Source organism: Rhipicephalus sanguineus, chromosome 1 (assembly GCF_013339695.2).
Source record: "Rhipicephalus sanguineus isolate Rsan-2018 chromosome 1, BIME_Rsan_1.4, whole genome shotgun sequence".
NCBI lineage: Eukaryota > Metazoa > Arthropoda > Arachnida > Ixodida > Ixodidae > Rhipicephalus > Rhipicephalus sanguineus.
Window position 1 is genome coordinate 98,172,882 of NC_051176.1, and position 24,119 is coordinate 98,197,000.

Sequence of the window (24,119 nt, forward strand, 5' to 3'; positions counted from 1 at the left end):
GCATAAGTCTGACTCCAGCGCCAATGCATGCGGCAACGCCGTTACAGATAAACAACGGAAAGCACGAAAAACGCGGTTACGGCCATCTGTGAACTTGCCAGTACGGCACAGCCCTATAATCATAAGTGAAGCCATCTACCACAGCGTTGTTGCATGCGTGCTGCGCGGCTTAAATAGGTGACGAGCCAAACGCGCCTGGCCGCCATTGGCTGCCACCTTCGTTCCTTGTGATGAACCGCGAAGTGCGCGTCCGTCGCGGAAACTAAAACAGCTGGCCCTCGCGGCGTCAACCCAACAAGATACTTTCCACACCCGCGGCACCTGCGCTCTGATAGGAGAGGAGCGGGTACGAAGAATATTCTACAACAGGGGGTCGGCAACCTGAGGCCCGCGAGGCAGTATTATGTGGCCCCCGACACAACGTCAGGACCTCTCCCCCCCCCTCCCCTTTTCACTACCTATCTGAAGGCCGACATGGCAGTTCTGACCTCAAATGGGGTTAGACAAGAACAAAAATTGTTTGCAGTTGGCAATTACAACGATTGTTTGTAAATTGCAACCTTACGAGATGCGTGATAAACACAAACGTGATTTCTATTCCAGTATTGCACGTTATTGTTCGTTCCACGAAATCGTTCGCTTTGACTGCAAACCGTCCATTACGCTGAGTACATGGGCCGTCAAAATAAGTTGCGCCGCGCGCGATAGAGGCCGAAAGGGGAGGATCAACCGGTTGGAAAACGTGAAACTGCGCGTGTCAAAGATTATGATGTGTGTGTGTGGGGGGGGGGGGGGGTGGAAGCGACTCCCGAAACAGCACAATGCAGAGAAAACACGAACAAGCAGCGGCAGCGAGTGTTTCGTTTACTTAAGGTTTTTTCAGATTTTTCTTGTTTCGTGTGCAGCTTAACACGGGCGTTATGAGTACCCAAGTAGCCCAACTGTCGACCCTGTTGCATTATATAACCTAGGTATGTGTCCCGCCGCATTGTACGAGCTCAGGCAGACATTCACTAACATCCGAGTACACACGCGCTTCGAAGTATAGTGACAAAATGGCTGTGCGCAGCGGTTCACAGCCAAATGTAACATGAAGCGAGTAACAGCCCCTGCCCGACACTGCGGACGGCGGACTTTCGACGCTGAAACGTTTCGCTTCAGGAAGGCAGAGAACAAGGCGCCTGGAACATTCGTGATGACGAGATCCCATACCGCCAACAATGGCGTCACAATGGCACGGCTAAATGGCTAAATCTCGACGTATCCATTTTCGACAGCGTACAACCACTTTCCCTGAGAAGACGCATGGCTAACGCACAACGTAGAGGCGACATCTTAGCTCACACCACGCGCGTATCAATCGCAGCTGCACAACATATAAGTTAACGCATCGCTGTACGCGAACGAAAACCAAGCTATACCGCACGACGACGCACAACCACAGCCAAGCGCGAACGAAGCACAGCGTGGCCGGTGCGGCCTCCCCTGGTGCCCTGGGCCCGTATTCTCAAAAGTCGACAATCGCAAAAGTATCGCCTTTGGTGCGCGCTGATTGGCTATTGAGCAAACCGGAAAAGTTAGGGCGCCATCTGGTAATTCCGCCGACGTCAATTTTGCGTCACGGTGCTCTCGACATATTTGCAATAAACGATGGCACCGTTAACCGTCGGTTCGTGGTGAAGTCTAGCATTTCAGTGACGTAGGCGGTAGCTTCTAGTATTCAATCCTCGGTGGATATACGCAGCATTTTATTGCGATAGCATTTATATGGAGAGTCTCGGCTGAATTTTGCCGTCGCCGTCATGCACCGTATATGTATAAGTATGTATATATATATATATATATATATATATAAAAGCCGCAAAGAAAAATGTGCTTCCGAAGCGCGGAATCGAACCAGGGACCTCTTGCTCCGCAGCGAGCGGCGCTAACCGCTACGCCACGAAACGCAGATCCTCCACGTAGCTAACGGCGAGCATTATATACACACCCTTTACCGCTGGACGGACTCGGAGACGGCCGGCGCTTATAAGCGTTTCTTCATTACCAGCGAGATGGCGCTAGGAGCACGACGGGCGCATTTAAAAGTCGTCGGCGAGCTCGCTCGCTTCTTATGTTTGCGCAGGGAGAACCTTGCCCTTCCGCTGTCTGCTCGCGCGGTTTTCCCGTGGTGAGGGCAAGAGGGATGTTTCAACCTTTCACCGTGATGTCCGCGCTCGTGTTACGGAGCGTACGAAAGTCACTCGAGCTGAAGGGACGCCGGTAAACGAACAAACAGACGATGAGCGCGAACTATCAAGTGTCACAGCTCGAGACTTGAAGCACGCTAGTTTCCTTCGCTGCTTCGGCCGCCTTTGCAACAGGAGCGCTGTTCAAACTGAGAGTATCCATTGGCGAGCCTCACTTCGTATAGCATTAGTTTCTTGCTATCGCATTCATTGCTTCGCCCTTGCGGCGAAACTGTGACTTTTTTTACGCTGAGCTTTCATCGAGCATTTCCTTGGGGTGTTATTAACGTCCCAGGAACATGAACCGTGCGTTGCTCGCGTGGCTTATCGCGAGCCGGCAACATGTTGAGATCTTGAGACGATGTCGCTGCGACGGCACGCTACAGCTGAACTCTCCTAGTACGCCGTGTTAAACTCTCAACGAAAATACGTTTCACGCAAAGTTGCATTCTTTAAATATTATACTGTGCATTAAATAATCGAGCAAAAAATTGTTGAAAGCACTTTCAACACGTCTTATACTTCAAGTAGCCACAGCCAAGCCGGCCAAGCCTGGCCACTGCGTAGAAGCAGCAGCACACTCTTGAAAACGCCGCACTCGGGTTGTTCTGCGCTCGTAACATTGCGCTCACCCTTGTGTTGTGAGACATTCGTACAACCAACGGCCAGTTGCAACAATGACGTCACAGGCAAGCGTTTTTTCTACTTACTGAACGCATCAAATTATGCGTCACCAAACGCGATACTATCGCCTTTTGCCATCCTTTTGCGATCGTTTGAGAATACGAGCCCTGGCTTCCAGGCTAAGAACACCCCACGTGATTCTACGCGCTATCACGTGACTGCCGACTGTCTTCATGGCCAGGAGCGCTAGGAGCAAAGGAGGGAGCGCACAGCTTTGGCTTCCGAGATCGACGGTGCGCTATCTCGGAGGCGATGGTATAGTATGTAAGAATGGCAGACTGGGCGCGTCGGTTTAGCATATCTGAAGTGTAATGCGCGGTAACGACGACGGACAGTACGCACACGCTTGTGACAGCGCGTGATGGGCATATAAATTGTGCTGTTTTCGAAGTAAACATTCTTCAAAGTGGCGCTCTGTGTGTGTACCTTACACTTCAAATACGATGTCATAGCGTGCGTAGTTTTCGCTCCCTCCCACAGTTGCCGTAGTCTTCGTCTTTTCTCACCCTTGAGCAGTGGGATGGGAGTTGGCAGTGCGTGCGCCGTGCCGTGCATTCAGCCATCGTTGGGTTTACAGCATATGACTTGCACTTATTGTCATGCCGTAAGTTTTACGAGCATGCGCGGTCACGCACGCGCTGCGCTAAATCGGCGCAGCATGTGAGGCGACATGTATACATGCATGGAGTTTGCGGTGTCCTAGGAACTCTCTCATGCAAAGATGAGCGCACAAGAGGCGCTCAGGGAGGAGGGGGGGGGGGGCGTTTTCCCAAGTAATCTGTAAGGGGGCGCCAATTCTGCCCCATACATTTACTCTGTCGAGCCTCTCACGTCATCTTTAATGCGCAGGGTTATTATGGCTGCGCATGCTCTTCGACAATAATGTCAACCGAGGACCTTCGATGGTGAATTCGAAGCACAATTTACCTCCTACTTTTATTCCCAGTGGCCGTCGGAAGAAGCACGCCATCGCTTCATTTTCATTTTGCATCCATGGTTGAGCTTGTTTTGTCCCTTTCGGACTCGACAAAGTCCAAGGGGGGGGGGGGTGCTGCAGTGAGACTTGCCCCCCTCCCCTGATGGAGAACTCTGGGCACGCCTATGTTCTCATTTTCCTCCTTCGGTAGTGAGGTGCTAACATTATTGTTACTCATGTGTGTCCCCTTAAGGTGACATTGATTTACTTCCGAATCCTTGCTTTCCTTGTCCAAGTGCTTCTGTGCGGAAATCATTAACGTGCAGAAATTGTGCGGCCAGTTCTTGGCATGATATATGGAACCGATAATGATTTCCCTGCAGGTTTCCCTTGCATGGATGAGTGGTACGAATTCGGGTGTCGAAGTGTTAGCTTCTTTAATGTTTACATTAGCTGGATAATTAGTACCACAAGGGACATATCATTGTGTTCCATCTTGTTTAAACCTTTGAGGGTCGAATTTTTTCGCCAAATCCAGTCCAAAAATGTGTAATTTTTTATTGCTGAAATGAATTCTTCAGACGATTCTATTTAGGAAAAAAAATTGTCTAAAATTTTTTTCGTGACCGTAAATGGCAAAAAATCATTTTTGTTGTTACATACACATGGTTTATTCGTAGTAAAATCAAGCAAAATCCTAAAAATAAGAACTTGAACAGTTTTTTATAAATAAAAATTACGCATTGTATTAAACATAGCTCACAGACATACAAAAATATGCGCGACAGAGTACTTTTCCGGTTAAAAATGTTCGTGCTCTAACCAAGGTCAATCTAAATAGGTCGCGAAAATCGGAACGAAAAGTGGTCGGAAACCTATTGCGACAAACATCAACACCCGCGTGACGATTAAAGCGCTACTAGGTGAAGGGGGGACAAATAATGAAAACAGAAAATTAATTAAACGTTTATTTTCACTAGTTTTAATTTTATTTGTCACGAATTAAATTAGTAGATTACTTTAGTCAAACTTTAGTCTTGGGTATGTGGCCAATTTTTTTCGTTTATTTTCAGAAACAGCGGGCACATGCAGGCAGTCTGGTAACATGGGCCAACGGTTTTGCGCATTTTCAGATGCAAATGGCGTCGCTCGTTTTTGCGCAGTAGGTTTGTGCCTGTTGTCCGTAGGTGATTTCCTCGCATAAGCGTTGTTTTCTAGTCGTGGTACTTGGCAGAAGGTTATATAGCCCATCGCAGCCATCGGGAACCGTTTCAGTGACTGTGTTTTGCCAGCGCACGGCCGGCGTGCTGTCGCCCTTCGGGACGATGAGTCCGCCACGCTACGCGAAGAAACGCTGCGCTGTCTACGGATGCAAGAGCAACACGTGTGCAAGGTTTGTGTGCACGTTGAATTGTTATGCTACTTCTGATTTCTGTGTTATATATTTTGGGGTAATATCCTGTTCAACTGCAATATTCCGCCAATAAAAACACCATATTTATCAAATCTGTCTTTGTCGTCTTCCCGTTATCTTGCAGGCTTCCATTATGGAGCCGTCATAGTGATAAGGAAAAGAACGTGCATCCATAAAAAAAGTAAGAAGCGGCGCCCTGTCAAAAAATTTCATAATTTCGCGCCCATCGCGGTAAAACGTGACGTCATTTCCGCTTCCGGTTGTGACGTCATCTTTTTTTCTTTTTTTTTAATTCTGTTTGTCCCCTCCTCACATCGATGGCGATTGTTGCAACAACTAGCCCCCGGCTTGACACGTGGGCTTCTACGGAAGTTACGCTACCAGTTTACATATACCTTGCTCTAACAATAAAGACTTTTCAGCGTGTGATAGTCTTTGAAGCATCGCTCGCCGCGCAGGCTTTTCAGATGTCGCTCCTTGATCGTCATCGGAGTCTGAACTCGTCAAAAAATCCTCGTCTGATAAACTGAAATTCAATGAATCAGATTCTGATTCGGCACTTGAGGAATAGTCCGCATCGGAAGAATCGCTGCTCGACTCACCGACAGCAGAGCAACCGCCGCGCGCTTCCATAGCGGAAGCGAACTGCGTCAGTGAGCACACGGAAGAAAACTCTATGGTTGTGCGCCCGTCCGGAAAGCAAAACGAGTGAACAAGTTACAGTAATCCTACGTCTCATCGCCAACAAGACGTAGTTAGTTTTTCTGAGACCCCAAAACAGGAAACGCAATCAAGGCGGCGTCGTTTGTGTAATTTAGCGCCGCACGGAAACAGATGTAATCGCACCCCGGGGAGCAATAAACGTGAGAGTAACAAGCAGCCACCCTTTGAGAGATTACAACCAAACAGCCATCAGCTTTGCAGGCGCAAGAAGCGAAAACCACCCACGAAACCGAAACCAGCCGGACTGCGTGCGCGCGTTCTGATGCGCAATTGGAAGCCGCCGCGCCGCTTTGAAAAAAAAAAAAAAAAGACGGAGAGACATCGGCGCATTAAAAAAAATTCCACGTATTCCCGAAACGTGGCAGCACATTCCAAGCAAGACTAAGCAAGACAAATGACCGAAGAAGGCGCGCGTTTGAAACCAACCACTCCGCGGGTGCACTCGGTTGCGCAAGCGATAACCGGCGCGCCGTTTTGCGAAGCATAAAAAAAGCAACAACGGAGAAACATCGGCGCATGAAAAAAATTCCACCTATTCCCGAAGCGTGGCAGCACATGCAAAACAAGACAAATGATCGAAAAAGGCGCGCACTTTAAACCAGCTGAACCGCGAACGCGGTCGGATGAGCAAGCGATAGCCAGCGCGCCGTTTTGGGACGCAAAAAAAAATACAATGGAGAGACGTCGGCGCATGAAAAAAATTCCCCGTATTCCCGAAGTGTGGCAGCACAGGCCAAGCAAGAGAAATTATTGAAGAAGGCACGCGTTTTAAAAAATAAACGCTATGCCGTACGTGTATGACGAAAACCCTTTGGTACCAGGAAGCTTGCGCCGTACATGTACGGCGAAAACCCTCAAGAGTTAATGAACCTCAGTGAGGCCTCAGCTTACTCTAATGTTTGTGGACGAAAAATTCATATAACGAGAAATCATATGACGAGAAATTTATAGAGAACTGCCCGTGAGTGGAATAGCCTAACAGCCGATGTTGTGGAATGTACAACACTTGATTTATTTGTAAATGCACTAAACAAGCATTAACAAAATGTGCTATTATTGAATGTATAACCACACATTTTTTAGAAATCTGCAACGTTTCGCTTTGCGTTCAATATGTTTCAGTGGGTAAAATCACGCTACTCGTTGCAATGCATGTTCTTGTTTTGTTTTCTTAAATCGTTAGAACAATGTTCTAATATATACTTTTTGCCCTGTATATCGTGTTTTCTGTATAGTTTTCTTTTTTTGTAATTATTACCCACGTCACTATGCCTGTGTGACGTTATTTCTGTTGCATTTGCAGCGAAGAGTTCTGTATGCCCATTCCTGCTTAAGGCCTGGCAAACAGGTCAGCGGTATGTAATAAATAAATAAATAAATAAATAAATAAATAAATAAATAAATAAATAAATAAATAAATTAACAAACAAATAAATAAATAAATAAATAAATTAATAAATAAATAAATAAATAACAAATACATTTTCCACTGCACGCTCGTAAACAAGTGGGTCGTGAAACATTATGCATCAGTGTGTAATGTATGTATATTTATGTATGTCCGAATTGCGTGCTCTATGTTTTATACATTCCACATGTACAATTGTACTATATAGCCTATATCTTGGTCTGCTTCAAAGTCATTCTTTTTTTGTCTGTCTTATTGGCTAAGCGAACAATTAAAAGTGGTCATACCGAAACTTGTAAAAACTGTCAATGTCGGCGGGATGTTTTCTGTCCCACTTACAGCTTTATACCCAGAAAGGTTTTGTAATGAATTCAACTTTTGTTCTAAATAGCTTCTACATCTGTATATGTGGTGGCAATAGCACGTATAAATGTTCATGCGGTTGATATGTATAGTGGAAAATATGAAACGGTAGGGCACACCTCGAGCCTGTGCAAAAAAAAGTGTTTGCTGATTTTCTTGTACATTTTCTCGAGTCTTGTAGTATTTTGTGAAGCAATGATACTTCGTCATTTGTCTATGGTATGGTATGGTAAACTTTATTGAGGTCCTGCGGGGCGTGTCTCAACACGCAGCGGGCCTCCCCCACGTAGGGACCGTATGTGAAAATAGAATATCACGCGAATTAACATAGTACCAATGGCTCCGCCATATCCTTGTTTCTGTAATGTCACTGACATCGTTACCTTAAAAAGGCAGTAAAACAACAGACGCATTGCGCAATGCACGCGATTTTAATATGCATGCATGGATGCAGCTTAGTGCTTCAATGTGCACCCTTCACTAGTTCCATTAACACCCTTATGAACGGACCCGCCACGGTGGTCTAGTGGTTATGGCGCTCGACTGCTGACCCCAAGGTCGTGGGATTGGATCCCGGCCGCGGCGGCTGCATTTTCGATGGAGGCGAAAATGTTTGAGGCCCGTGTACTTAGATTTAGGTGCACGTTAAAGAACCCCAGGTGGTCAAAATTTCCGGAGCCCTCCGCTACGGCGTCTCTCATAATCATATCGTGGTTTTGGGACGTTAAACCCCAGATATTATTATTATTACCCTTATGAAAGACATTAACACCCTTTTCCCGCGCACACCCTTCTCTTAGGGTGTACATAAAGCAAAAAGGGTGTTGTGCAGTGCAAAAAAGGGTGTTAATGTCATTACCACCCCTTTTACACCCTTAAGGGTGTAAAATGTTTAGTGTGTACGATGGCGCAGGCAGTGCAAAACCATGCTTGTTGAAAAAGCATGCGGGGGCGGGGAGATCAATACATTCAACTGATAATAAAAAGGAAAAGAATATGGCTTTCGCCTGAGAGTCATCTTAGGCGAATGCATTTGGGACCCTGTGAGTTTTTTTTTTCTAACCATGGGATGCGTTGTCAAGCATATATTAACAAACTTTATAATGACCACTTGATTCTGAACAAAGAGTCTGCGGAGCTGCCGAAACGTCATTTGTTTTTTTTGTTGTTTTTTTTTCTTTTGATAATGGTCAGTGACCTGTGGTATTAATGGTTTCGCTGATTTCAAGGACTTCTTGAACGTCTGACAGCTTCAAAGACGGACAAACGTCACGCTGAAATTTCGAAGACAGTATCGGAGCAATACGAAATAAAAGGCCCGTGTCAGACGAAGTGTGATATGAGCATCAAATCAAGGACCACATAATTATCACCTCAGTAAATGCTTACGTAGAAGGCATTGGGTGTGCGTTATTGTATCAGCCTACTCTCCATCAGGACTTGACGCTTCGATCACCGCTGTGAGCTTGTGTGGCTCATAAATTACCCACTATTGTGAAAACACGTAGACGTGCACGACATTTCAAAGATTACATTACCATCCTAGCCGAAGCTTACTGCGGCTGTCTTTCGGTGGACTATAAATAGACCCTAAGAGTAGGCAGCCAGTAATTTCTGAATCCATAGGCGACCATCATGACACCTATAGGATGCCCGCAAGTTAGCATAATATTAGCTCACATTCCGTGTAGCTACAACAACCACGAAGTTTATTTAGGATCTCTGCAGAATTTCGTATGTTATATCAAATTACAGGAAAACAGGTTCTGCGCTGCGCTACCGCATCATTTAGAAGACTGAGGTATCCTGTTTTTGGCAGGGCGTAAATTCATTGTGAAAATAGGTCCATGAGCATCAATATGGAGCATCTGTTAAGTTCAGCTAGCCACTGCTTAAAAGTATGGTCCTTGGTGTCGCCGGTGTGAGAAATAAAAAGTGCAGAAGTTAGAATTGCTTTCACTCGATCATACTGCAATAAATTTGGTCTTTTTGGTCACAAATTCAGCAACAGTCAATCTATCAATACATTAATACATAATAATGCATAAAGATAGTTACTTATGAAATAATTAAACGCTGACATAAATGCAGTGCTTATTACAAGACTAGAGTTATCACTCTAACTCTCTTTTAGGCTTTCTCTGCCTTGAATTATTTGCAGAGCAGGGACTCGAACCAATGGGCATGGCCTCACTTCATTCTTTCTGTTTCATTGTATAGCTCTCATATGATATTTCTGAGCGGCGACTAACGTTCAGGCATTTTTAGTTAGCTTTACATGCCCATAATCCCAATCTCGTTATGAGGCACGCCGCAGGGGAAGCACTTAGATTAACTTTAAAACAAATGCATAATGGATTACCGTTTCTGCGTTTCACTCCACATGTAACTCGGCTGCGTGGTTGCGAAACCCGCACTATTCGATATCAGGAGTCATTTCGTGGACTGACATATATTTAGCTTGAATTCTTGCTCGTACTTCGTGAAGCAGCTCGCGACTCAACGAAGTAACGTTGGCTTTATGTCTACCTCCGTCTCATGACTCAGCCAGATAATTGCAAAAACCAGCTGAGCGAGCAGTACGCGAGAGACGGCATATAATGATTTCAGCGAGCCCGCACGTCAAAGACAGGAAGTGACATAAAGCCAAAATATGATTCCTAATTACAGGTCTTCTTATATGACCACGGCAATCAACTACGCGGAATCATAAGGTTTCCTTAGCGGAAGTCACTGTCTCCTGTCATTAAATCTTGTCGGTGATGAGACACGTCCTGCAGCCAGAATAATTAGCGAGCGACGGTGCCTAGATTAAGGGTGGAACCTAGCTACACTCTTGTCCAATGTTAAAGGGGGCACACCGTTCGGTTTCTGCGATCGATTATCCCTCAAATGTGTTGTGATGACCTGATGACAAATCCTTTACGTGTAAGATATTTTGAATGCAACATACTATTTTTACCGATAGGGGTACGAAACTTGATTAGATATGTTGCTTTTATTATTCTTATTATTCCCTGTTTCATTTAACAGCGGACCGTACTGTTCATCGACGCGGTCTAAGAGCAAGTGATCTTCAACCGTCTTTGTTTTACTGGAAACTGTGGTTTCAAGATTGAAAGTTTGAAAGTAACTACCGAGTCCTCCGGGCTGCCAAATTTGTACACACATCGATTATCATCTGCAAATGCAATCTAGAACACAAACGCAACACACACACTCTCTCTCTCTCTCACTCACGAATACCTGCCTTGTCTGGAAAAAAAAAGGCAGCATAGCAGCATACCTCTTACAGACAAGATTCCAACCCGCCACGGTGGTCCAGTGGCTACGGTGCTTGACTGCTGCCCCAAAAGTCGCGGGATCGGATCCCGGCCTCAACGGCCGCATTTCGATGGGGGCAAAATGCTAGAGGGCTGTATTCCTAAATTTAGGTGCACGTTGAAGAACCCCAGCTGGGAGAAATTACCGTAGCCCTCCATTCTGGCGTCTCATACCTTATCGTGGTTTTGAGGCGTAAAACCCCAACAATTGTTGTTCTTAAGATGAATCCAATATTGCTTAAAAAATAGAAAAGTACTGTACTGGAGCTGCTAATCCATCGGCTAAACTTCCCTTCAGATCAACGACTGACTGCGAGAACGTGTCAGTTTAATGAGAAGTGTAGGCAGCCAACTAGTAAGCATAATATTGTCGGCGTCAGGCCTAGTTTAATCCGAACAAGTTACTAATATGAAGACCGGCTGAGCAAGGTTCAAATATTTGTTTGTATTTTACGGATATCATGCGTATATATCTTTCACTAACTTTCAGAGCACCTCAGGGAAGAGAAAAAATAAGGGTTTCGTGCTTGGGCACATTTCGGTGCAGCCGAAAATTAAGTGCGAAAACCTTACTTTAAGACACACTACAGGCACGAGAAATATGGGCTATAGTGACACAATGTGACTCGCGCGACTTCATCACGCCTATCACCCGCGTACGCACTATTCACACCTTCGACATGCATATCACAGGAAAGGCCGTCCACACAGTAATAACTTGATACCTATTGCCCAGGCCAATGATCTGATCAGTAGTGACTCTAGTGACGTCATCACCCATATCACCCACGCACGCGCGGTCTTAACCTTCCGTCAAGCATATCAAACGAAACGTCTTTGAGAGAGTAATGACTTGAACCCTGTCACTTGGCCTAGTGATGTGATCACTAGTGACTCGCGTGACGTCTCACGCCTAACACCCACCGCAAGCACTCTCTAACCTGCCTTCATGCATATCAAACGAAACGTCCTTGAGAAGGTAATAACTTGAACGCCGTCACTCGGCCTAGTGACCTGATCACTAGTGACTCGCGTGACGTCATCACGCCTGATACCCACACAAGCACTCTCTAACCTGCATTCATGCATATCAAACGAAACGTCTTCGAGAGGGTAATAACTTGAACGCTGTCACTCGGCCTAGTGACGTGATCACTAGTGACTCGCGTGACGTCATCACGCATTTGAGCCACGCACGCGCAGTACAAACCTGTCTTCATACATATCAAACGAAACGTCTTTGAGAGGGTAATAACTTGAACGCCGTCACTTGGCCTAGTGACGTGATCACTAGTGACTCGCGTGACGTCATCACGCCTAACACCCACGCACGCGCTGTCCTAACCTGTCGTCATGCATATGAAACGAAACGTCGTTCAGAGGGTAATAACTTGAACGCCGTCACTCAGCCTAATGACGTGAGCACTAGTGACTCACGTGACGTCATAACGCATTTGAGCCACGCACGCGCAGTACAAACCTGTCTTCATACATATCAAACGAAACGTCTTTGAGAGGGTAATAACTTGAACGCTGTCACTCGGCCTAGTGACGTGATCACTAGTGACTCGCGTGACGTGATCACGCCTAACACCCACGCACGCGCTGTCCTAACCTCTCTTCATGCATATCAAACGAAACGTCTTTGAGAGGGTAATAACTTGAACGCTGTCACTCGGCCTAGTGACGTGAGCACTAGTGACTCACGTGACGTCATCACGCCTAACACCCACGCAGGCACTCTCTAACCTGACTTCATGCATATCAAACGAAACGTCTTCGAGAGGGTAATAACTTGAACGCTGTCATTCGGCCTAGTGACGGGATCACTAGTGACTCGCGTGATGTCATCACGCCTGACAGTCACGCAAGCACTCTCTAACCTGCCTTCATGCATATCAAACGAAACGTCGTTGAGAGAGTAATAACTTGAAGGCCGTCGCAGGCAGCGTCTGCTAGTAGAAAACTTACTGCTCGCGCTGCACAGCCGTTCACCGGCCAATCCGTATATGTAGGCACCGGATCGCGCGTTTCGAATTCAGTCAAGGGCGTCTTACATGGCTTTCGCTTGACTTGACGCTTTTATTGACTCGAGTAGATGCGATGGAAGCAACAGTACCTTCAACCAGTAGTGGGGTACAACCCAACATCAGCGTCCCACCACTCGTTGAAGGCAACGCTTCTTCTTCATTCAATAAATAAGAATAAGATAAAACGTATCTTCAATTCACTATTTCGTGTGATTGTCGTCTGCATTGTAGAACGAAAATTGAGAATTGAAAATGCGTTTTAAGTACGTTTTACATTCTGCGAGAATACCATAATGCTGGTTATTTATGATTCGAAGCAATTGCTTTAAATCAAACTGAAGCAGACGACAGTGTGTCGCAGCTGTTTTCGGCGAGTCTGTTTCACGCAGACGACGGGACGACGTGGTGCGACGCGAGCGACAAGCCGGCGTAGTTCCAAGTTTCTGCTGGTGACATCGTTATGTGAGCGCTTTTGCAGGCCTTGGAATAAGTGAGTTTGCGCTTCGACCACTGGTGCTATGGAAGACCGAGACACTCGACGGCCCGGAAGGCCGCGGAAGGCACCTGATGAACAGAAGAAAAAGTACGCTCGCGTTTCCCCTGTAGATCGTTGCCGGATAATAGATGTTCACAGGCGCGGAGGTGATTTAAAAGTGCTCTCCGAAACACTGGGAATCAATATAAAGACCGTGCGTTCTATTGCCGCTACTGACCGTGACACAGCTAAAACACGTGGTGGTTCGTCGAAGAAGTTTGGACCGGCCGTGGTGGACGCCCTGCAAGAAATCGCACAGGAAAATCCATCCTTCACGCTGGAACAAATAAAGAGAGCTCTCAAAGATGAGATGCCTAACATGAAGTGAGCACGTCGACGATTGATCGGCTTCTCGATGGCCATGGTTATTCGGTGAAGCTGCTGACCCAGAGGCCAGTAGATCGAAATCGCGCCGACGTGAAGCAGCTGCGGCGCCGATATGCCCAGTGGCTCCAGAGCGAGGGAACTACACTAACACGATACTACATCGACGAGAGCAACTTCAACGTATGGCGCTCGCGCAGTTTCGGAAGGGCGAAACGAGGTGCTCTAGCGTGCCGTTTGTCAACTAGCGCGAAGGGGGCGAATGTAAAGGTTATAGCCTGCATGTCGGCGAACGGCCTTGTCCATTGGACAATTGCGGACAAGGTCCACTGGGCTGTCTTCAACGACTTTCTCGCAGAAGTGTCGAGAAAAGTTTTTCAGCAGGAACCGGGAATACAGGCAGTGTTCCTGTTTGACAACGCACCAGCGCACCGCCGCGCCGAACAGGCTGTCCTCGCGCCAAACGACCACACAGTCAAGTGGCTACCGCCATACAGCCCATTCTTCAATCCAATTGAGGAGCTTTTCTCAAAGTTCAAGGCAGGTGTGAAGGGCTTTCTAAGCGAGCGGAGGGATGATCTCCTCACGACACCGGGAGGGATCTCCAAGAAAGAACATCGCCGTGCTCTGCTGGTTGAGGCCGCGGGGCGCTCTATGCAGCACATCCAGCGTGTGGACTGTGCCGCTTATGATAGGCACAATTACACTTTCGTACAAGCTGCCCTCGACTGCCTTGATATGTAAAACACTGCTCAGCAGCACAAGTACAGCTGCGTGTTTATGAAAACTGCTTTGCCTGTATAATGATAAATTTCGTTTTCCACGGACTTGCCCCGGTTCTCTTTCATCACCCATTTCATAACCGATTTAACAAGCTCGACGTTATAGGAACAACTATTGTTTCTTAAGGTCGGGTGGGTGTTTTAACCGGGCATCATCTTTGCTTCGGCATTGCGATGACATGCCAGGTAAGTCATAACACTGTATATACATAATCAAGCATAAGACGCACGGTCTGCCTGTTTCCAAACATGCTACAAAAGAATTTGTCAACCACTCCTTCGGCTCAAATAATATTTCATCTGGTTATCCTGTGAAACAAATACGTTGTCATAGAGGCAGTCCTCGTACTTGAGATACATACTATTGCTATTGCAGGGTGACCAGGTTGCTGATGCGCCCGTTGAACGCTGTGCCTGACTCGCGCCTTTCTTTCTACCTTCTACGCCACGCCGTTTCTTATAGGTTAGTGTGCTTGGAATAAGCGTGCCTGTTTGGTGGTGAACGCCTGTTCGTTAACTGTAGTGCGGCCTGGCTGCCTGCGTTTCCAAGGCATACTTCGAAATACGAGAAGCAACAAGAAAGCCGCCACATCTTCCCACACAACGAGCTGGAGTAAATGCGTCGCATAGTGGTGACGGTATCGTGTGAATGTTGCGTAATTGAGTATGGTTTGGAAAGCTTAATTGTTATTTCGCCTTATTATTATTATTTATTGAATGAAGAAGAAGCGTTGCCTTCAACGAGTGGTGGGACGCTGATGTTGGTGTACCCCACTACGGTTGAAGGTACTGTGCTTCCATCGCATCTACTCGAGTCAAGAAAAGCGTCAAGTCAAGCGAAATCCATGTAAAGACGCCCTTGACTGATTCGAAACGCGCGATCCGGTGCTACATAATACGGGTTGGCCGGGTGAACGGCTGTGCAGCGCGAGCAGTCAGTTTCTACTAGCAGACGCTGCCTGCGATGGCATTCAAGTTATTACTCTCTCAACGACGTCGTTTTGATATGTCATGAAGGCAGGTTAGAGAGTGCTTGCGTGAGTGTCAGGCGTGATGACATCACGCGAGTCACTAGTGATTCCATCACTAGGCGAGTGACAGCGCAAGTAAATACCCCTCACACAAGGGTATCAAGACGTCAGTAGAAGAAACAGTGGCCGCCCTTATGAAAAAATTTAATGTGTATTAATAGACAGACTAATGTCTTTAGACATAAGAATCATTTACACTGTCTAATGCCAGTCTAATGCGCTTTCTAATGCACACCTAATGCGGTCTAATAGTAATGGCCACCGTTAGTCTATAGAGTCATGACGTTAGAGGTTCTGATGACCATTGTCTAGCGTTAGTCTATGGAGTCCTAATGAGCGAGTTTCTATGACCGTTGTCTAGTGAAACGCAGTTGAACATATGCATTAGGTTGACATTAAACACCATATGCAGACCTAGGCCCTATGCCAGCAACAGCATGTTTGCTGGCACACAGGTCATAAATATTTTTGTGGTTAACAATACAAAGTGTGTATGCTTTAGACGATTGTTCACATAAACGCCAGCAACGTTTCGAGCAATGACTAGATCACCATTGTCTGCTTACAAGTAACAGTCTTTCAAAGCCAGTCAATAATCTTGCAGGTCTATGATACACGCATTTGTAAACGAGCGCTAAATTGTCAACCTATTTATTTCTATAGGACATATAAATGGGGCTAGGTTAGGTAAATTTTGTATTTCCTACGAAAGAGCTCCTTTTGCAAGCACAAACAAATGAAATAAGACCAGGCGAAGATTTCAGAAGAAAGCGCTTTCTATTTAATTTCTGACTCAGCACTGACGATAGGGGTCTCTTGTGGCTGCCTGTCGTGGTGGTACAGTTGCTGTATTTGAAAACCTGCAAGAGAGAGTGTAATATTAGCTTGGCACTGAAGCATACAGCTAGGGCAGCAATTGAACAGATGTTGCAATTTATGATATTGCCTTTTTTCAGAACAGTGGTATAATTTTTACCATTTTAACTGACTCATCCATCGGTATCAATGTCCACTACATAGCCTTGGCTTCATGCTGCTTTGATCAAAAACATAAGAAAACAAACCACTATATATCACTTCAGAGGGCTGTGGTTTCGTAGATTGGCCAGCTATTATAGACAGACCAATTAGCTCTGTAGCTTCTTTGATGTAACATTTCATAATAACGTCCTTTCGCTACTCAAATGGTACTCCATGCATGACTGCTGCATGCATCAGTGAGCCTATTCCACCTCCTTTGTTTTAAACAAAACTATCACAGAACAATTTGTAGCTCATGCTCAGCTTGTCCAAGGTGAATCTGAGCAATAGGAAAGTGGAATGTGGAGCTGAGTTTTGGTAAAACAGCTAGAGAAATGCTGAATTCTAGTGAAAAGAATCATGAAATGGTGGGTTCTGTAAGAACCTACATATATTTTACCGATATGCATGCTGTAACAAGTTATGGGCCATTTCTACAAATATTTTGAAAACAAGGCATTAGAGAAAGCAAGCCAAAGCATTTTTGTATTATAACCCCTGGTGACTTTCGATATTATTCGATAGCTAAAGGTACATTCATTATGTACCTTAAAGAGGCGACAAAAGTTCTATGAATGTTAGCTAGCAAATATTGCATAGTTATGAAATTGATCACTTGTCTTTTAGAAAAACAGCAGAATCCACATTGGAGTGCGTCGGTACTTGTTGAACATCTGACAGGATATCACAGCTACTAAAGGAAAGAGCACATAGCAGCGCTAAACTCACAACTAACTTTTTTTAGAAATCACGCAGACGCTTAAAATACATCTGAACCCAAGTGTTCGCACAGAGATAACATCATCTACAGTGCATGTGCAAACAGCAAAATGGAATAATCAAACGTACACCCAGGGAGGAAAGACGATCACGAGCTAAGACACCGACACAGAAGAAGAGAGGAGCGCTGTCCGTGTATTAGCTCGCGCTCCTGTTCCCTCCTGAGTATGTACCAAAAATGCCCATTACAAGTATGCTAAAATGTACCCCCTTCTACAATAGTATGAATTCATTCGACAATTAATGTTCCCTGTCAACAAGGCTATTCAAGGCACCATTACACAGTGCATTACCTTCTCTTTCTGTGGTAGGCCTCACCGTTGGTCGTTGAACTGTGCCATATGCACAGATTCATGGTATCTTTATAGATTGATGTGTGACAAGTGTTCCAAACAATGTGATGAAACATATGAGTATCCGATGCTTTCTAATCAGACGTCTCCAATTCAGATTATCAAACTCTCAGGCTTCTCGATCATCTGACAACAATGCTTTGTTAGAAGGAAATGGGTTACCTCCCCATGTTGCACGACAGTGCGTTAAAACATGGTTGCACCACAACCTATAAAAACACCATAAACCTGTACATAGCAGTAAGGTCAGAACAGGGACTATTAAGGCCCACAACATAGAAAAATAGAGCAATGGAATACGCTGTGAAAGTGTGCCCTACAGCTTTGCATGAAAGTCAATTTTCAATGTTGCATCACTTCATAACATAGCGGTAGAATATATGTTTCATTGCCTCCTTTTGCTGTTTGTCAGTGCCTGTAGACGACGTCATCTATGCAAGAACTTGTGGTTACACATAATACTGAAACGTTAATACTTATGTAGAGACATGTGAAGGCAGGACGAGAGGGACACACAAAGGTGCTAACTTTCAAGTAATTTATTGGACTCAGATCATACATATTTATAATTTTAAGGAAATTAAACTCAGGCATGCGCAGGCACAGCTGCGTCCAGGAAAAATAGTTCTTTCTTTGTTAACTATAGTGACGGCACACTAACACAATCTTGGCAAAGATATGCTGATTCAATAATCAATCCAATGTACAGTATAGTATTATCACTCTGTGGCTAACCGGCAACTGCTGCCTCTTTTTGCATTGTTGCAGTGTTCCCTGAGCCTTCCTTTGAGACAATGGCCCATTTTCCCTAGATAATGCTTACCCCATAATAGGAGTATCTCATAAACGATGCCTTCTTTGCAAAGCATGTAACGTACGTGTCCTGCGATTCTTGTTCCAGCCAAGCCTCCTTTGAGCAACTGCATGGGTTGGTGCTTTTGCATAGTTTAGTATGCTTATTTGAAACCGGGATCACAACGCTGATGTTTGTCTTAGCACAACCATGTTTATGCTGTCGGATATCCTGTGCAGATGTGGCATAGCAGAAACATATTTCGGCGATCAAGATTCGGCGTTGTTTTGGCCTAGCAACTGTAAGGTGGTTTTCTGAGTAGGGCTTCTGCAACCGGTACAGAAAGGGGAGCAGGATATCCTGCTTGCATCCACAAGCAGGATATAATTAAGGCTCGTCCACAAGAAATGGGAACAGGACTTTTTAAGGCGTTATCGAGGCAGTGTCAGACAATGCACCTTTTTACCATTATTTAGTGGGAGGAACTAAAAGGTAAGAATGGCTTGTTTCCCCTCAGTTCGTATGACTAGCACATGCAGTTTTTATGCATATTAAATCGTACATTCAGGAACCTGATAGTACAATACTCGCCCGATGCTCGAGGGTAAGCACCATTGGGTGTAAGTAATCACGTGCAAGTGTTACGATGTTAGTGGCTTCAGATTCGACAGAACCTTTGTGGTAATCTATAAGAAAGAGGTAGTCATCCTCATATCTTAAACCCCTGTGCTTGTATATTGCACTAAAAAATCCTGTTCCCATTTCTTTTGAATGAGCCTTAATTTCAAGAACTCACCGGATGCCAGCAGGATATCCTGCCCCTGTTTCTGTACCGGTTGCAGAAGCCCTACTCAGAAAAACACCTTGCATTTGCCAGGCAAAAAAAAAAAGACTAATCTTGATGGACGACGAATTTTTGCCACTATGCCATATTTGCACGGGATATCCGTCAACATAAAAACGGTTGGTGCTTGGGTAAACATCAACATTGTGCTCATGGCCTCAAATCAGGATTCTAAGCTAAGCAAAAGCAGCAACCCAGATACTCACAAGGACGCCTGGCTGCATTAAGAATCACAGGACACATTACGTGCCCTGCAAAGAAGGCGCCGTTTACCAGATACCCCTATCATGTGGTAAGCGTTATGTAGGGCAATGAGGTAGTGTCTCAAAAAAAAGGCTCAGGGAACGCTGAAACAACGTAAAGAAAGGCAGCGATGACTGGTCAGCTACACATTGGAGCACAACTTTGCTTTACACTTTGATGAGAGTTTCATTGTGCATAGGCACATTGACAAACTACTACATTGATCATTGAATCAGCAACTATTATTAATGTTAGCTGAGATTGTGTTAGTGTGCCATCACTATCTTTAACAAAGAAAGAACATTTTTCTTTCGTGCAGCTGTGCCTGTCCATGCCTGAGTTTTTGTTTTCTTTTTGTTCAATGCATAAGTAAGTGTGATCCACGTGCAAATAAGTAATTGTTGAAATTTAGCACCTGTGCATGTTTCTCCTTCTTGTGCCATCTTCACAGGTCTCTATGCTAAACCTAAGGATGTCTTACCATGAAGGCCAGATATCAACCCTTGATAACATTTTTTTTAAAGTTTTCTCACTCTGCTCCAAACTACATGGCAAAAAAAATCACTAGAAATCCACTGATTTCTTGAACAATGCAATACTTGTATTTTTATAGTTAGCAAACAGAGTTCCATAATTATGACACTGTCTTCTTTTTCATTTCTGTGATTTACACACAAAACTGACAAAATTTTAGGATTTTTCAAGATGCTACCTTCCTGCAACCAATGGGGAGCATGAAAACCTATATCAGCGCTACAAAACTTCTCGCATTGTCTATTGTGGCTTCAGATTTCATTTCTTTCTCAATGTTATTTTGCAATGGCCCTCGAAAATTCTGAAGGTAAAAGCTAGCATCGCAACAATACACATAACAACATGATTATAAGTAAGATTTCCCCGCACAGTTTCATGGCAATCCAAACAAAACAGATGTTCGGTGGAAGATGGAGGACGCTTGAAGAGACAAAACGTCCTCAAAGAGGTTATGTCGCTGCAGCCAACTTTTCAACAAGTAGACTTGCCTTCGTCAAGACAGCAACGTCAAGAAGCACCAGTTGCTCCCTTCATGAAGACAACTTCAAGTGTCAAAACGTTGGCTCTGGCGTCATTCCATGTTCAAGGATTACAAACTAAATAATACAAAATATTCTATGCTTCATGTTCAACGGATACAAACTAAATAATATGCACTGCACTAAATTGCAGGAAGTAGGTTTCCCACACCTAAGCTAAGGGCCAGTATATGCTATATTTCAATATGTGCTACGTGTCAAAACTGTCCCATTGTAGTGATAAAAGAGATTCCTACCACTCAATATGGCTTGTCTGGGCTTGCAGGAAGACCGCTCCTATCTTGCACTGCAATCTGTCCTCTGTGTCGGTGCCGTGAACAGCTGTCATCGCTGATCCATACATGACAGATACCACAAAAGATTATTTTCACACAAAACAAACCCTACCACACACAGCGAGTACCAAACATGTCTTCAGGCAAGTGTATATCGATACATTAAAAAAGTTGATCCTTGAAAGAAGGGATCAGGGCACAATCAGAACAGGTATTAGTGGACTAGCCACTTCTTGCAGACTATCGAAAGAGTGGCACTGCATGTCCAACATTCACACATGTACGTAATAAGCATGACCCAGAACATGCATATGGGTGATCCACATGACAAAACATTTGCAAAGAGTGCGTGGTGCATGAGCGCATGGTGCAAGGTGGGAAAAGCCATACATATGTATTGCGTCAATTTAGGAAACACATTTTTGGTACTCTAAAGCGAATTCACATTTAGCGTGTCTTGTTCACTTGAGCTATCTGATTTTTTTTAGTTATGTAAGCCCTTCACAAAACCAATAACGTTCTGCAACTTTCTGAGAACTTCTGGAAACATATGAATATAAGAATTTAGATCTCTTTCTTTTAATTCATGACCTTACAAAGCTAAATAAATACTAAATCACTGAATACTACACCTTGGTTATGCATCCTCATACAATAAGAGGGCAATATCGGTACCATGCTGATGTAAAAAGGAAAGCGTGAAAATACAATGACTTAAACCAACCCACAATCAAGCAACATTCTCACAACATGAGCACAGTCTAAATTATTCGTGATGGAGAAGCTGGTGTGCTTCCAGCAGCAAAGAAAAAATATATAATGGCAGAAAAGAAGTTCACGCACTTTTCTCAAACACAAATACTGCACCAAAGAGTGGCATGAGTTAGCTTAACTTAATCGAATTTACATATTCTTCTACTAACATTATTTCATATAAACATGTGCTTCTTCAAATGAAGCACGCAGCTGTTGGAGTGTACACTTAGTACCAGTACATAACGTAATTCACTCAAATACATTTACTTCAAGTGAGCTCCCTTAAAACATTTATGATGCAGCTACGTTGAAATCCTAACCACGGAGCAATTACATGGATTTCCGACAAAAGGACTCGGGAACGCAACCACAAAAACATATCCATCATCGCGTGTGCGTGACAGGGCCGTGTGTTTTTCTATCTACGTGCGCACTGTTGCGACACTTTTGCGCATTATTACCGAGTTTGGTCAACTCCTCTCGTATCACCACCGTGAAAACGCTAAGGGACGACCCGTATGTTTAAAGGCAGACACTTCTTCACGGCGACAAGGGATTGTATAAATACTCTCAAGCGATGATCTCGTGCAGTAAACATCCAAGGAATAACAGCGCAATGACACGAGGCTTGCATGATCGAAGGATAGGATCGCGCAGCCGCAACGCGCATCCTTCAAACATGTAATCAACGCAATCGGCGACCGGCTTTTACGGTGATGTAAATACAAGTGCGCTCAAAGCACCAAACATACCTGTCTATCGGGTCTCTCGTTCATTATCCTCGCTGTGCCAACACGCCGCCGGGCTATCGGTTCCTGCACAACAGCACCACGCAATGAATAACCAAGTTACTTAGTTCAGCGACTTTCTTCAACTTACCGAAGTTTGGCACTGGCTTTGCATTCTTCACAGTCGCTCGTCAAAAGGCTCACGCTTCCGCTCCGTACAACCGCGGTCGCCGCTTGTCACAACACTGGGAAGTGGATTGTCTTTGGAGGTACACTCGATATTGAATCACGCGATTAACGTGAGTAATCGATAAACGAAGCAAGAAAGCACTTATGAGCGCGGAGACAAAGCTGCGCGTCCGATGAGGCTGTTCTGAGTGGCGACGAACGACGATGCATCATCCCCCACTTGCGGGAGGACGTTCCGAAACGCGCAAAATATCCAGTCGACGAATGTCAAGTACGATAAGCACACAATAAACGCACACAATATCTATCAACACGGTAAATATGTCACTGCGGAGCACATGTGCTCGCGGGAAGCACCTGTAGTACAACGAGGCCTGTTGCAACTGCCGACTAACAGGCTCGACTAAAAAGAAAATATAGGTGGCAGCAGTGTCGTGTTATCATACAGGAAATTTTTGTATTGAAAATTAAATGTATTTATGGCTTTGCACACAAGTTTAGGTGTGGTTGCACTATTTGATCACTGTTTGTATTTAGTTTTCAAACTATACTTTTTGTTCTTGGCATATTAGAGAAAGTTTTGCTCACGCTCGAGGCGACGGTCATCACTGAGTCCCTGCAAGATGGTGGCTGGATTCTAACCACCCTAGTACAGATCTCAAAGGCAATGCTTTTGCGTACTACAAGCGCCGAACACAGATTTGTTTCAGGGTTGGAGGCTTTGCACGTGTGTAGATAGGTATGAATAGCATGCATTCCTGCACAATAAAAAGAAAGGGTGTATCTGACCAGGTGCCCATTCCTCTACTTTCTCTGCGTAACAGGAAACAGAAGCGTCAGCTGCGGATGAAAGGCATGGGCGCCCCCCCCCCCCACCCCCTGTACCCCGCTCGCCGGAACTTGCCGACGGGGAATGAAGAATGGGGTGGGGGGGGGGAGGCTACGTTGGTAGCCACTGCTCCCAGGCGTATTTTTGTTGAAAACGTGTAGCTGATGATACACTTCCAAATTCTGACTGCAACGATCCGACTGATTCATCTCTCATGCTTCCCTCAGTGTCCGCAGTTCTATTACAGTGCACTGCAGTTCTATTAATCCAACCCCCATCCTCCGGGCAAATGGAAAACCTACACTTCTGTGTAACTGTTCGGGGTATCGCATCACCGCACGCGAGCAACACTATGAAATTAGTTAATTAGTAACGCTTCAATATATCCGGCGGATAAATATTCAATATATATATATATATATTGAAGTTTTATCCGCCCAAGGCGGTCGAAATTAATCCGGAATGCCCTATTAGG